This window comes from Lissotriton vulgaris, chromosome 4_2 (assembly GCF_964263255.1).
Source record: "Lissotriton vulgaris chromosome 4_2, aLisVul1.2, whole genome shotgun sequence".
NCBI lineage: Eukaryota > Metazoa > Chordata > Amphibia > Caudata > Salamandridae > Lissotriton > Lissotriton vulgaris.
In genome coordinates, this window is record NC_141692.1 from 17,613,582 (window position 1) to 17,628,924 (window position 15,343).

Consider the following 15,343-nt stretch of genomic DNA (forward strand, 5'->3'; position numbering starts at 1 on the left):
TGGCAAGCTCTATTTCTTTTGGTTCGCTTCAAGTTCGCTGACCGGTTCGCGAACTTTAAGCGAACTAAAAAAATATTTTTTTAAAAAAAAGAAGAGTTAGTATAAGGGAAGTAATCAGGGAATAATGTAAAAAGAAAGACAGCTAGAGAGAGTAAATGAGAGATAGTGTCAATGACATCATCAGCAGTGCATTGCGGGTAAAAAGAGTGGAAAACATTTACCTTATAATTCTTGTTACCTTTTTTAAATATTTTTCCATACTTTCAATCTGTAAAACAAAGAACAAACATTTCAAAAAATATTAAAACATGTATTTAAAAATTAGAAAAGACAAGGGAAAAGGTTCAAAAACAAACAGTTTTTCAACAACTTTGACATTTACAGAAGTCTCTGCTTCTCTACGTTCACTACACAATCCTAAAGATATATATTCGAAAGAAACTGTATCTTGATGTTGCTGAACTGAGGCCTAGTTTGGAACATGATGTTTTTCTTGCACTGCTAATGTCTCACAATAGTGATGCAATAGCAGCGCAAAAAAGATGTAAAGCCATAAAAAAATTGTGTCTAACATTGTAAATGATTGTTTTAGGATGCAAATAAGATGTGTGCTTTCAAGAGCTTTCTTTGAGGTGAGGCCTCTTTTTTTTATAAAAAAAAAAACACTACCCAGAAGTACAGCACTCTAAGCATTAAAATTGATATTTACAGAACTCAGCTTACCCATATGTACCACACATTTCTAAATGTATATCATAAGGACAAAAAGCATAACATTAATTATACATGTTAAATGGTTTATTTTTGCTGTTCTCAGAATGTATCAAATTTCACTTAAATCAGTGACTTGAAGGTATTCATCATGTAACAGCGGGGAAAAAAAAACACAATCAAAATGACTGTGTTTAAAAAACCCATACAACCTAAGAAATCTGATTTCAAAACTTCTTAAAATTAACTTACTTTCAATGACGTCGAAGGATCTCCTATAAACAGCATCCACTCTGTTGTGCTTTAAATATTTTCAGCCCGCCACTTTCTGAAAGAAAACCTCCATCGATACGTGAAATATGTTACATAGAAAAAAAACTTCTCTCATTATATCACATGTTTCCACTAGGCCAAATCATGTTGCCGCGATTCGCAAATCTTGTAATTCTTCCAATCAAATCCCGACATTTTCTATTTTCGCAACTTTCAAAAATAAAATATTTGAGATTATTTTCACAATCCTGGACTACTAATATCTTACTCTTCTTTGTCACTCATGTTCTCCTTTTCCTATGACACTGATACTGCTTACTATGAAGCAGACTTACTTGCATCAGGTTTATATAGTTGAATTTTTAATCGAGACAGCATTGCAGACTTACATTCCCTCTACTTAAAATTTTGGTTTTAAAAACACCAGGTAAGAATTTTTAAGGTCAAACGGCAATTTTTTTTTGAACGTTACAACAGAATCATTACAGAATGACCAGCCGTTTCCAGACTTTAAGTAAGCTGTATAATGTCCTGATGTAGTTGATGAACCATCGTGATAGATAATTGCTACAGTAACAAAAGTCCTCCCTGATATTGACAGCTGAGAAGCCACAAAATTTTTTATTAAAGTTGACAATTTTGTTCCATCAGGCCTACATCGTTGCATCATTAAAATGACATACTGGCCATATCTACGTATAAATAATGTTGACATCATATCACATTTACATTGACTACACTCCATGTTGTGATCCGCTGCATTTACTAGCTTATTAAAGGAGACTGATTTACTGTCTGGCAAAGTTAAATATATAAATCTTTCTGAGTCTACACTAGTAGTACTTGATACCATACAGTTCTCGCAGTCATGCTGCCATTGATAAGAAAGCCCAAACAGGTGATCTACATCTACACCCTCAACTTGCAATATATCAAGCATATACATTAAAAACTCCTGACAATCTTGCTGATTATTTTCAGAGAAGTCTGTTTGACCTGAACATTCATCTAACAGATAACGAACTTCAGACACACTTTCTACTTTTGTTCGATCAGTGCTACATTTCTCGAAAACAGAATTCAACAAACAGCATAAAATTTGTTCAGAATTCAACAGAATCTGTTCTTTTAAACTCTCTAGTGAAAAGAGAACATTAACCACTACATTTGCATAGCAGTTGACACCAGAACTGTTTTCAAATTGAAAACCGACAACATCTTCAACAGAATCCACTTTATTTCTGCTAACAACTTTCGGTTCATTGACTTTTAGTCTTTTTGCAACAACTTCCCTACTATTACTACTATTTCTACGTTTCCGGCCTACCACACGTTTCTCAAACAAAGGATATTGAGGCAAATGTGGCGCATACTCTCTTCTTAACCTATTGTATTCCTTAACACAATCTAGATCCGCACAAATGTTTGTGACATCACAGTCAATCAAGTACAATCCCGATAAAGTTCTAACTCGCGACAATGCCACATATGCCATACCCTCCTTGAACACTGAACTGCCAATATTCACCAATGCACAGTCTACACTTAAACCTTGCGATTTATGGATTGTCACCGCATATGCCAAGCAAACAGGAAACTGTTTACGGCGAACATATAAGTCTTTAACAAGCAAAAACCTAGCAGAACAACGAGCAATTTTCTGTACTTCCTCAATACCATCAAATTTAATTCTTAAAAATTCTATTCCATCTCTATTTCTGTATTTCTCAAAATCAACAACATTACCCATTGATCCATTTACCAGACCTCTTTCTACATGTAAATTCCGTCTCAAAATGATTCGGCAATTTAAACACACATTCAGAGTCTTTTCAAAACCCGCTGTCTTAGATATAGTCTTCTCTAATGAATCCAATTTTGATTTCAAATTATCTGACAAAATAATTGTTGATCCCATATGCTCTAATTTGTCGATAGCTTCAAGTTTCACAATCTCTTGCTTTTCTAAATTCAACATTTTGTTGTTGAAGATGGCACATTCTGCAAGAGTTGGCATGAGACATATCCCGGATTTCTTCTCAGTAATTTTCTGAAAAATATTCTCAGGCACAATCTCTTGTTTGGGATACAAATTTGACAGTAACCGTGCATTTAAAGCTTCTTTCCCATACTCGGTCACTTTTCCAATTCTAATATCTTGTAGAATATTCTTGTAATCTTCATCCTTTGCCTGACGCATATTTTGATGCAGTTCTGCATAATTGAAGTTTAACCATATATTGACGTTGCCAATGCTCCCTAGGCACTTCCTGGTATCTTCATGCGTGAGTATTTTGAACACAGGTTGACCTTTTACTGGTGTCAGCTGTAGAAGATCTCCGAAAACAATAATGTGTTTCCCACCAAATAAGACATCATATTCAGTTTTAAGTACTTCTTGCATTCTCAAATGCACAAAGGCAAGCATGACATTGGAAACCATGCTTACTTCGTCAATGATAAGTAGTTTCATTTTCCTCAAAACTCTTGAAACTTCACAGCAAGCATCTCCAGATAACTTGTTGTATTGTAATTTGTTGTCATGCTCCACCGGCAGCATCAATAGACGATGCAAAGTAATACCTTTAATATTATGTGCTGCCAGTCCAGTAGGAGCGGTGACAACACAAGACAGCGATGACTCAGTCCTTTCCTGCAAATAACAAGAGATTGCTTTAATGAGGAAACTTTTTCCAGTTCCCGCTTCTCCACTCACGTACAGTCGGACAGGCTTCAACGACGTACACGAGCACTCTTTCTTCTCATGACTTAATCCGTGCTCAATTTCCTTGGTAACTTCATCATATATTTTCCTCTGCTCAACGTTGAGTTGTTTTTCCAAGTCTTGTAAGTTAACTGAATCCTCCTGAGCATGTGCCATGGCTCTTTCTACTTCATTCATAGCAGTGGCAGCTTCATTTTCGATAATAGGTCCTCCAAGTGGATCTTGACTCAATGAAACAGAACTCTGACTGTCCTGAGAACTGTCTCTGGCAATCTCAGCTGCAATCGTTGCTTCCTGCTCAATTTCCAAAGTTAGCATTTCTTGATATTTAGAAAAAGCAGGACATTCTATGGACTCCTTGGCTGCATTGAAAGAGTCTTCGTAACAGAGGAAATCTCCAAGCAGTTCCTCTTCTGCACGCCAAGGCTTGAAAAGTTGCAAAAGTGCTAAATAGAAAAACTCCTTTTTTTCTGGAGATTCGCCACTTAATTTTCGATGGTTTACTAATTGGCATTTTCTTTGCTTGACCAGGCATCCCTCACTTCCAATTACAGCATACACTCCTTTCTCAATATCTTCTTTGATGTTCCTCTTGAATATATAATTTTGGAGAACCTCATATAGACAAACATTCTCAAGGTGACTGCTTCGATTTGGATAATATGTATCCAACATGTTGGTCTTCAAAATGTCGGTACTGTTTGGTTCCTTTTCTGCCAAATACTCAATTTCCCGAACAGGTTTTAGAACTCGATTTCGCGTTGCAGCAAGACCAAGACTCGCCCAAACGAGACTCCTGGATTTGGCATAGAGACTTGCTGAAGACAATCGATCAGAACATTCGTAAGCTCCGATTTCTCGATGCGACAACATCTTCAGACTGAAACTGTACAACTTCTTGCTGAGGCTCTTTTCATGGGAAATGTCCTCCCACATATCCTTCAGTTCAGTCTTTTCTTTTTTGGTGATGTAAGATGTCACATACCGAGCCACAGCCATACAGTTGTCAGCCACAAACTGTATATCCATGTTGGCATTCCACATGGACAAAATCACTGGGTTGTAGTCATTGATGTACTTGGACTCTTCGTTCCTTTTCAAATTGTATGTATTCTTGGGTGATTTCCTCGTCACATTATGTCGCAGCGAAGACATCAAACTGTTCACTCTTCCTTTAGAAATCACCGGTCGTGGAAAGTTGAAACGACATTTGGTGTAGAACTTGTCCTTGTTTCTGAATTTACGACGACAGTACTTTCCACAACGATGGCTTTGGAAACGTAGAACTTGTTCTCTTAGACTTTTCTTCTCCGTTGCGTTTGGAACAGCACACGTAGAATACTGTTCGATGAAATTCATCACTAAGTCATCCGGATCTGTTCCAAATTTAGGTGCATCCTTGATCCACAGCAACATATGTATATGAGGGGCACCTCTTGCTTGGTACTCCTTTCTCCAGAAGAAATCCAACACCTCTCCAAGAGGTGGATTCTTTTTATTTGTGATGAAAGACATCATAGCTTCAAATCTATGATTGAAGTACCTGCATACATTCACAGGATCCAAAGAACACAGTTCTCCAGGTGTCTTGAATTCAATATTTTCAATATTTCCATTTGCCTCTCGTAGAAATTCAAGTAAGTCATCCCAGCCATACTCGGCACAGCTCAGAGTGAGGAACCATGTCGGAGTTCCTAAGTTCCTCAGCATACATTTTAAGTCACCATGACGACGGTACCAGTACTCATTAGTACCACGCTGACACGCCATGAGATTAATTAAGTGAGAATCCAAAATACTGTCTTGGACATTGACTTTATGCATAAAGTCACTTGCCGAGATGTTTCGCATCTGTATACCACTTTTTAAGATGTGGTTCACTGCATATGACAGTCCAGACAGATCGCTTTCAAACAGGAGATGAAACAAATAGGGAATGCATTGCCGAAACCTAGGATCTTCTGCATACAATCGTAAAGTCCGGTATTCAGACGCAGGAATTTCACGAGGTCGCTCATCATATCTTCCTCCTTGACCTATGGGAAATAGCTGTGGGAAACACCGAGCTTCCAAACTTTCCTCCCAAACACTAATGGGACTCCCTTTGGCTTGTTTCATTTGAAACAACTCAATAGCATTCCCCATGACTTCCTTGGAATGCAAAGGATGAACACTATAATGTTCATATATTTCTTCACTTTTAGAGGCCTCTAGTTTCTCAATTTGGCCAGCACACAAATCGCTATCCTCTTCATCACTTACTTCCTCTTCTGCAACATATACATTCTTATAGTACTTATTATTTTTCTTCAAATACACTGTTGCCTTTTTGACTTTCCTAACATCCACTAAATCTTGCCATATTTTCTTATTCTTTGTCGGAACCCCATTAACCAAGATAACCAGAGGTTCCTCTTCCACTTTTTCTATTCCAATTGTGTTAATGTTTTTGTTCAAATCTAGAGGCAAATAAACAACTCTTCCCTTTAATCCTCTCTGTAAATCTGCTGGAGGCAACTTCCCTGTCTTTGGCTCCATTCTTACAATAGCCTGAAAGGGATGGATACTTTGAATCAAAATAGATTCATAAGTATTTAAATCCTTCAATTCAGAAGGAATCTCAACCAATTCCAGATTATTATGAACTGCCCTAGCAGGCATCTGGTTTTGGTTTAATTTATTACAACAATAAGTACACACACGTTGATCCGATCCCAAATCAAAATAATTTTCTACCATCAAGTATGTGGCTAAATCCTTCCATTCACTATTATTTTCCCTTTCACTTTTTGCATATAAATCCACTACCTTAGTCTGATTCTTATAATAAGTGCGTCGACAACATACACAAGTGAAATTAGGCCTCTCACTTGATTTCATCTGAAACGTGGCAATTTCCTTCTGAAAATTATCTGTACTGGAAACCTGTACATTATCTTCCACATTACCCTCTACTTCAGGGTCAATTTGAACATTCTCATCTTTACTACCAAAGTAACAAAACTCAATTTCTTCACAAATATTTTTCACATCTATTTCAGAACCATGCAAAAGAGCAGCACATAACTGTTTAAGCATAATTGCTGGACTCTTAGCATAATACAACATTCTCACTAATTTTCTCACTTTATTATGATGCACTGCTAGCATCCTGAAATGATGAAAAACACTCTGGCATACTCTCCTGGAAAGACAAGCCAGTGAATGACCACGCAAACCTGTCATTTGTCTCACTCTGCAAGGATCTAAATCTTGCAACAACTTCATTTTCTGCTTCAAACTTTTCTTATTAAATGTCCGTATAAAATCACAAAGCAAATTGATGGAAACCTGTCGCACACTGCAAATAGAACTACACTTCCAAATGTACACAGGACCCTTAGGACGTCTTCCTAAAACCTCATCACTTAGCGCCTCTTCTGTCTCTGTTGTCACAAGTTGTTCTTTTTCAACTGGACAACCATCCTTCACTTCATAAGCTCGACCATTGATGTCAACTGCATGCACCAAATCATTATCCTGAAAATAAGTCTCTTCATTAAAAAATGCCTCAGAACTTGAACTATGCATCCATTCTCCAGAAAAAACTTCACAAAAGTTAGTACGATTTACTACTCTCTTCCATCTACTTTTTGTTTTGAAATCAGAAATTACCTTGCTTAGTTTCCTAATTCTATTGATTACCAAAATAAACAACTTTCGCTTGATTTCAAAAGCATGATCAATAATTTTCTCTACATTTTTCTTCTTCCTATAAAATGCCGCTTTCTGTTGGCCTTTCTTTTTAATATTTTTCAATAAATTAACTAATATCCTATTACGGAACATTCGTTGTCGAATGTCCCTAAACTGTTGTTTCCTTCTACTATCATGCACAGAGTTATCTCTTCCTCTACCAGTAACATTTGTGATGTGTCTCTCCTTTCCATTTAAATTACGTTTTTTTTTGTGAACAGACACATTTTTTTGTGCAAAATTTTTTTTACTACAAATATTTCTTAAGAATGATTTCGTGCTCTTACCCGGCCCTTTCTTGGTGTTTTGACAAGTATTTGGGGAAGAGGACTGCTGCAATAAAACATCATCCTGCTGTCTTTGACGTTTTCTAGCCTTTCGTATTCGACTTCTGGAAGGCATTTTCCAAACTATGAAAGAATCTGCAGTTGAATCTGTGAAAAAATATAATATAAAATGTTATTAACCACTATTACCAAACAGTAAATAAATAACAGTCATCTAAAACTTAATGCCGTACTAATTATTTAACATAGCAAATATTTTCCACCAGCACTGCAAATGCTCTTAGCCATGTTATCCACTTCCTAAAAATAACATCAAAGACACTAAAATGCCTTCTAAATATGAACCCAAACAACCTATGAAGCAATGTGGAAAAAACTGCCGCAATGCATGAATATAGCAGAAAAATCAGCGACATTCATGCATTTTCCAGCAAATGCTCTTAGCCATGTTATCCACTTCCTATTAAATAACATGGCTAAGAACTGCTCAGGGCACCATGAGGAACGCTTTCCATTTAAAAAGGGAAAAATAACATCAAAGACACTAAAATGCCTCCTAAATATGAACCCAAACAACCTATGAAGCAATGTGAAAAAAAACGGCCACAATGCATGAATATAGCAAAAAAATCAGCGATATTCATGCATTTTCCAGCAAATGCTCTTAGCCATGTTATCCACTTCCTATTAAATAACATGGCTAAGAACGGCTCAGGGCCCCATGAGGAACGCTTTCCATTTAAAAAGGGAAAAATAACATCAAAGACACTAAAATGCCTTCTAAATATGAACCCAAACAACCTATGAAGCAATGTGAAAAAAAACGGCCACAATGCAAGAATATAGCAGAAAAATCAGCGATATTCATGCATTTTCCAGCAAATGCTCTTAGCCATGTTATCCACTTCCTATTAAATAACATGGCTAAGAACTACTCAGGGCCCCATGAGGAACGCTTTCCATTTAAAAAGGGAAAAATAACTTCAAAGACACTAAAATGCCTTCTAAATATGACCCCAAACAACCTATGAAGCTCTAACAGTACATATCCTGAAATTTAATTCATTTCAAAATTCGTTTTTAAACACAGCATATAAATCAATTGTATACCTGCATTCATGAAGAAATAACTAAAAATATCCTTGAGACACATGAAAGTGTTTTCTGGAATGCCCTAGCACCATTTTTGGGACACTATTAACATGGCTAGGTAACTCCCATAATCAAAATCTAAATTTGCGAAGCACAAGTGGGAGCGTATTTACAAGACACTTGTCCCATGAGGAACACTTTACATTTTAAAAGGCGAACACAACATCTTAGACACTCAAATACCTTATAAATATGGCCCAAAACAACCTATAAAGCTCTAGCAGTACATATCCAGAAATGTAATTGATTTCTTAAATCGTTTTTAAAAGCAACATATCTGTTTCAGCTTACATAACAGACCATGAAATGGCCTCCATGTATTACAATATCTTGTGTTACTGCATGCCAGAATGTTACACCAAATATGCAATTATAATTTCTCTATGAAACTAATTCTATTAGTATATCACTAGAGACAAAACCACATTTTAAAAACACAGCTTTCTTCATCATTTTCTCCTTAAATCATACTATTCTCTATCTAAATTAAATAAATCTTTTCTCACCTTAGCAAATATTTTTTGAGTTTTGAAAACAGTCTCAGAAATACACCAAATTGTCTTCAGCAGAAGAAAAAGGATGCACTCCAAAGGCTGCAGCTATTGAAAGCACAGAAATACAGATATTCTTTTCACATATCTCTCATATTAGCCAATCATACCTCTTCCCTCACTTTTTTCAAATCAAAACCCTTCCCCCCTCTGCCCTGTCTGCCTTGTTTCCATAGCAACCGCCTCCTGGAAGACCTCTCATGTTTCCAAATTCACAAAACAATGTTTCAATTGAACTCTGAACTCTCAGTGCACCTGCGTATCCAGTGCAATCTTTCATTAATTGTTTCTTCCTTGACCATTCAAATTACATCTTTCAAAGAACACATCCATGCACCCTAACTTTCTGTTTTCAGAAATGGAAATGCACCAATCACTGCTAATGAATCATTAGCATAGTAAAACCACAGTTTTTTTTCTTTAGAAACTCCTACTGTTTCAACTGCCCTTTCATTACCACACTTCATCTGACTGCAGAACAACCTTCTTCCACCATGTTTAACGTCTGGATTGTTGGACATAGTTACATCCACTGGGCTCAAAGGTATGCTGAGAGCAGAAATTTACACAACCTCAATTTACAAGATGTGGAAATTAACTGGTTGGGCCAAAGAGGATTAAAATGTCACCAATTGATTCCATTGGTGAAAACCTTTATGCATTTGCCAAAACCTGACCTGTTAATAGTGCACTGTGGAGGTAATGATTTGGGCACTTTGACAGGGGTAGGTCTGGAAATGCTTTTAAAGGACACCTTGGAGCAATTAATGGCACTTTTTCCTCAAACTGCCTTGGTATATTCCAATATATGCCAAAGACAGAAATGGAGGTGGTCCAACCAATTTTGTCCACAAATTGAGAAAGCGAGGAAGCATGTAAACAAATCTGTTTCAGCTTACATGAGAGACCATGGAATGGGCTCTCTGTACAACAACAACTTGCGTTACTACATGCAAGATATCTACAGAGGAGATGGAGTTCACTTCTCAGATGAGGGCAACAGAATTTTCATTCTGAATTTAAGACTGTGCATTGGTACCTACTTATAAGTACCTAAATGTACCATAAACCCAAAAGCTCTTCTCAGAGCTACCCTACATCTGATCACTCACAATTATTATTTTTCTCTAACTTTTTTCACTAATTTTCCACAAAATTCGCTCCCCGGAGCGCTACCCGGTTCGCTAACCGAAAGCTAACCTCGCGGAATTTTTTAAAAAAAATTTTTTTTTCCCGCATATATAAGCCTCCTCAGCCACGCTCAGAAAACCTAGGGGGTCAAGATAAGTCTACCATGACCCCTTCTACCCATTCTAAACATTATTTGCCCTCCATCTTGTATCTTAATGCGAACGAAACACAAAATGGTGGACTCCCGTGACGCTTAAGGTTCGCTAACCGGGCAGCTTCCCGGAAAGCGGTCCTAAAAAAAGGCGGGAAAGTAATTTACAGAAAAACGACTAGAGACACTCTCACCAAATATAGATTAGCTCATACTACATAACAATCCCTTCCATTCTCACAAATTTCATTGAAATTCCATTTAGCCATTTAGCCTGTAGACCTCTCCAAGTACCGTGAGGTAAATTACTTCACAAAACACATCTGAATTGTTGGAATTGACAACCAATGAAAATGTTACTTTCATTTTCTACTTTTATTACCTGACATTTGATTGGTTATATACCTGTATATATATAAAGGGAGAGAAGGAAACACAGCCATTTTGACTACTACTTCTTGTTGTACCTCCTATTTCAAAAGCTTCAAAAAACTTCAACTTCTTTGTGAAGGTAAGTTATAATTTAATATATTGTGCACTATGACTTAATATAGTAGACTTTTTCTGCTAGATATACACTATCCCTCTGTAGTAGTAATGTATTTAGATAGACTTCTCTGTTATAGTTATCAATGGAGTAAGGCTTGTCTTGGTTAAATCACATACACTTTTTTATAGTCCTATTTCCACTCTCATACTATACACTGCCAAAAGATAAATTCACTGATAAAAACTGCCTATCTAAAATTAATCCCAACAGTGCCCTATCTCTACTAATATATATTTTCTTATTCAAAATTTCAGGCAAAATGGAAGGCGAACAACAAGTTTCATTTTCGATTGAACTGAAGGAGAACAGCCAAGACAAACTTGATGACTTTATGGATGACAGTAGAGACCACGAACTTCTACAATGTGTTGAAGCAGTAGACAACTTGCTTCAAAATGAAAAACAATTACACCCTATAATAAATTATGACATTTCTGACAATGAAATGTTAGAAAATTTAATAAAGTATGAAACACAATCATAATAAAAAAAATAAATAAACAAAGAAAACAAAAAAAAACAAGAAAAACAACAAACAATTAACATACAGTATTAGAAAAGTCTTTCATTCTTTTATCCATAAAGTTCGCTGCCCAGAAAGCTATCCGGTTCGCGAACTTGGCGCTTACCACGCAAAAAAAAATTTTTTTTTTTGGACCCTCTAGGCCCTTTTAAAACCTCCACATAAAACCTAGGGGGTCAACGAGGATCTACTATGCCCCCTTATGGTAATTTCCCCCTTTGTTTTGGCCTCCTCTTGTCTCTCGATCCTACCGAGAGACAAGATGGCGGCCGCTCCGGACTGTTTAGAATGTTGACAGACACCGGAGGGCCAATCAGCTTCTCATCGCAAAGTTCCGTTACGCGAAAGGTTCGCTAACCGGATAGCTGCCCGGAGCGCTGTTACAGATATATATCTTGATTTAAACGTTAATTTCTCAAAATCCATTGAAGCACATATATTGAGACCTAGCAAAGGCACATCGGGCTAACAGTCCCTACAATTTTGCCAAATTTCGTGAAAATCCATTCAGCCGTTCGGGCTAAAAGTGAGTCCAACCGCCCTATGGAAAATAACATGGGAAAAACGCGTTTTGGGACCCCCCTTTTTTCTCGGCCCCCCCTTGACGAACCCCCCCCAAATTTCCAGGAGCTGCTCAGAAACAAAATGTGCCATTTTCCTGAAAATTTCAGCCAATTCCGTCCACAAACGCCAAAGTTATTAGGCATAGAATTTTCAAAAGTCCCATAGAGAAAAAATCCTAACTATATATACCTACTGGCGACCGCCAGTAGGTAATATATATATATATATATATATATATTACCTACTGGCGGTCGCCAGTAGGTATATATAGTTAGGATTTTTTCTCTATGGGATTTTTGAAAATTCTATGTCTAATAACTTTGGCGTTTGTGGACGGAATTGGCTGAAATTTTCAGGAAAATGGAACATTTTGTTTCTGAGCAGCCCCTGACAATTTGGGGGGGTTTCATCAAGGGGGGGCCGAGAAAAAAGGGGGGTCCCAAAACACGTTTTTCCCATGTTAATTTCCATAGGGCGGTTGGCCTCACTTTTAGCTCGAACGGCTGAATGGATTTGCACGAAACTTGGCAAAATTGTAGGGACTGTTAGCCCGATGTGCCTTTGCTAGGTCTCAATATATGTGCTCCAGTGGATTTTGAGTAATTTAGGTTCAAAACAAGATATATATCTGGGCGGAGCCTAACCACACATCTGATCTGATTGGCTGTCAGCACTTCATCCAAGAAGTGTTGGCAGCCATCTTGGGACCAATATACATGATAGCACCTCATTAAAAAGCATTGTAGTTAATAGAGGGTTTTAGGACTTTAGTTACATTATAAATCATTTGTTGATGGTACCATACTCGTTTTAGGAATTGTGGTGGGTTCTAAGGTGATTTTACCATGTGAAAAAACCTTCTGCTGTGATATCATGAATATTGTTTGAAAGAAAACTAATATCTCATGATTTTCCCACAGTGGTTTGGAAGGGGATCTATAAGCTAAACTGAAAGCATATTTTCTGTAAATTCACATTATCTTTCTCAGTCATGTGAAAATGAAGTCTGACATTCTCAGTAAAACATGTACATCCAACAAGGACAGAGACTGTCAGTTGATTCCTTTGTGTTCTACTGCAGCCTCCTAGAGTGTTCTAAAGAACAACTAGAGCGCTAACAGTCCTACTTATTACAAAGGTATGGCACACCTGAAGCCATCTTGATTGGAATAAAGTGGTAACTCTTAAAACATTTAATTTAAAAAGAAACAACATGAGGGGGTTTATTTTGCAATAGAAAGTATGATTAGTGCTGCAGAATGAAAAATTAGGGCACATTTTGAGTGACTTCTCAAATCCTTTTCTATTTCATTAAAACATTCTGACATGCTGTCTCCCAAAATGGCCACCAGAGACAAAAGAGCCCAAATGTAGCCCAAATATCACCCAGATGTAGCCCAAGTATAGCCCAATGACAGAATATCCCAGAGTGTTCTAAAGAACAACTAGAGCGCTAACAGTCCTACTTATTACAAAGGTATGGCACACCTGAAGCCATCTTGATTGGAATAAAGTGGTAACTCTTAAAACATTTAATTTAAAAAGAAACAACATGAGGGGGTATATTTTGCCATAGAAAGTATGATTAGTGCTGCAGAATGAAAAATTAGGGCACATTTTGAGTGACTTCTCAAATCCTTTTCTATTTCATTAAAACATTCTGACATGCAGTCTCCCAAAATGGCCACCAGAGACAAAAGAGCCCAAATGTAGCCCAAATATCACCCAGATGTAGCCCAAGTATAGCCCAATGACAGAATGTCCCAGAGTGTTCTAAAGAACGACTAGAGCGCTAACAGTCCTACTTATTACAAAGGTATAGCACACCTGGAGCCATCGTGATGGGAATAAAGTGGTAACTCTTAAGACATTTAATTTAAAAAGGAACAAAATGAGGGGGTATATTTTGCAATAGAAGGTATTATTAGTGCTGCAGAAAGAAAAATTAGGGCACATTTTGAGTGACTTTTCAAATCCTCTTCTATTTCATTAAAAAATTCTGACATGCAGTCTCCCAAAATGGCCACCATAGACAAAAGAGCCCAAATGTAGCCCAAATATCACCCAGATGTAGCCCAAGTATAGCCCAATGACAGAATGTCCCAGAGTGTTCTAAAGAACAACTAGAGCGCTAACAGTCCTACTTATTACAAAGGTATGGCACACCTGAAGCCATCTTGATTGGAATAAAGTGGTAACTCTTAAAACATTTAATATAAAAAGGAACAAAATGAGGGGGTATATTTTGCCATATGAATTATGATTAGTGCTGCAGAAAGAAAAATTAGGGCACATTTTGAGTGACTTCTCAAACCCTCTTCAATTTCATTAAAAAATTCTGACATAGTCTCCCAAGATGGCCCCCAGAGACAAAAGATCCTAAATGTAGCCCAAATATCACCCAGATGTACCCCAAGTATAGCCCAATGACAGAATGTCCCAGAGTGTTCTAAAGAACAACTAGAGCGCTAACAGTCTTACTTATGACAAAAGTATGGCACACCAGAAGCCATCTTGATTGGAATGAAGTGGTAAGTCTGAAAACACTCAATTTAAAAAGGAACAACATGAGGGGGTTAATTTTGCCATAGAAAGTATGATTAGTGCTTCAGAAAGAAAAATTAGGGATCATTTTGAGTGACTTCTCAAATCCTCTTCTATTTCATTAAAAAAATTCTGACATGCAGACTGAAACATGCACTTTGAATACCAGCAGCAGACGTCCCTGGTGAGCAGTAGCTTTACTACAGTGATCTAATGTGCAACTAGAGTGCTAACATTCAGAATTTATGGCAAATGTGTGACACATCTGAATGCCTTCTTGATGGAACCAAAGTAAACAAGCATTGAAAATGCAATACATCTCGCCCTCGTTTAAGTTAAAGCCATTCTGTTTGTAATGAGGTGGCTTTTTAGCTTTGCTTTTATTAGTGTTTTTTCAACTTTCATGTAAATAACGCACCGTTTTCACCAAATCGACTTTGCCCAAG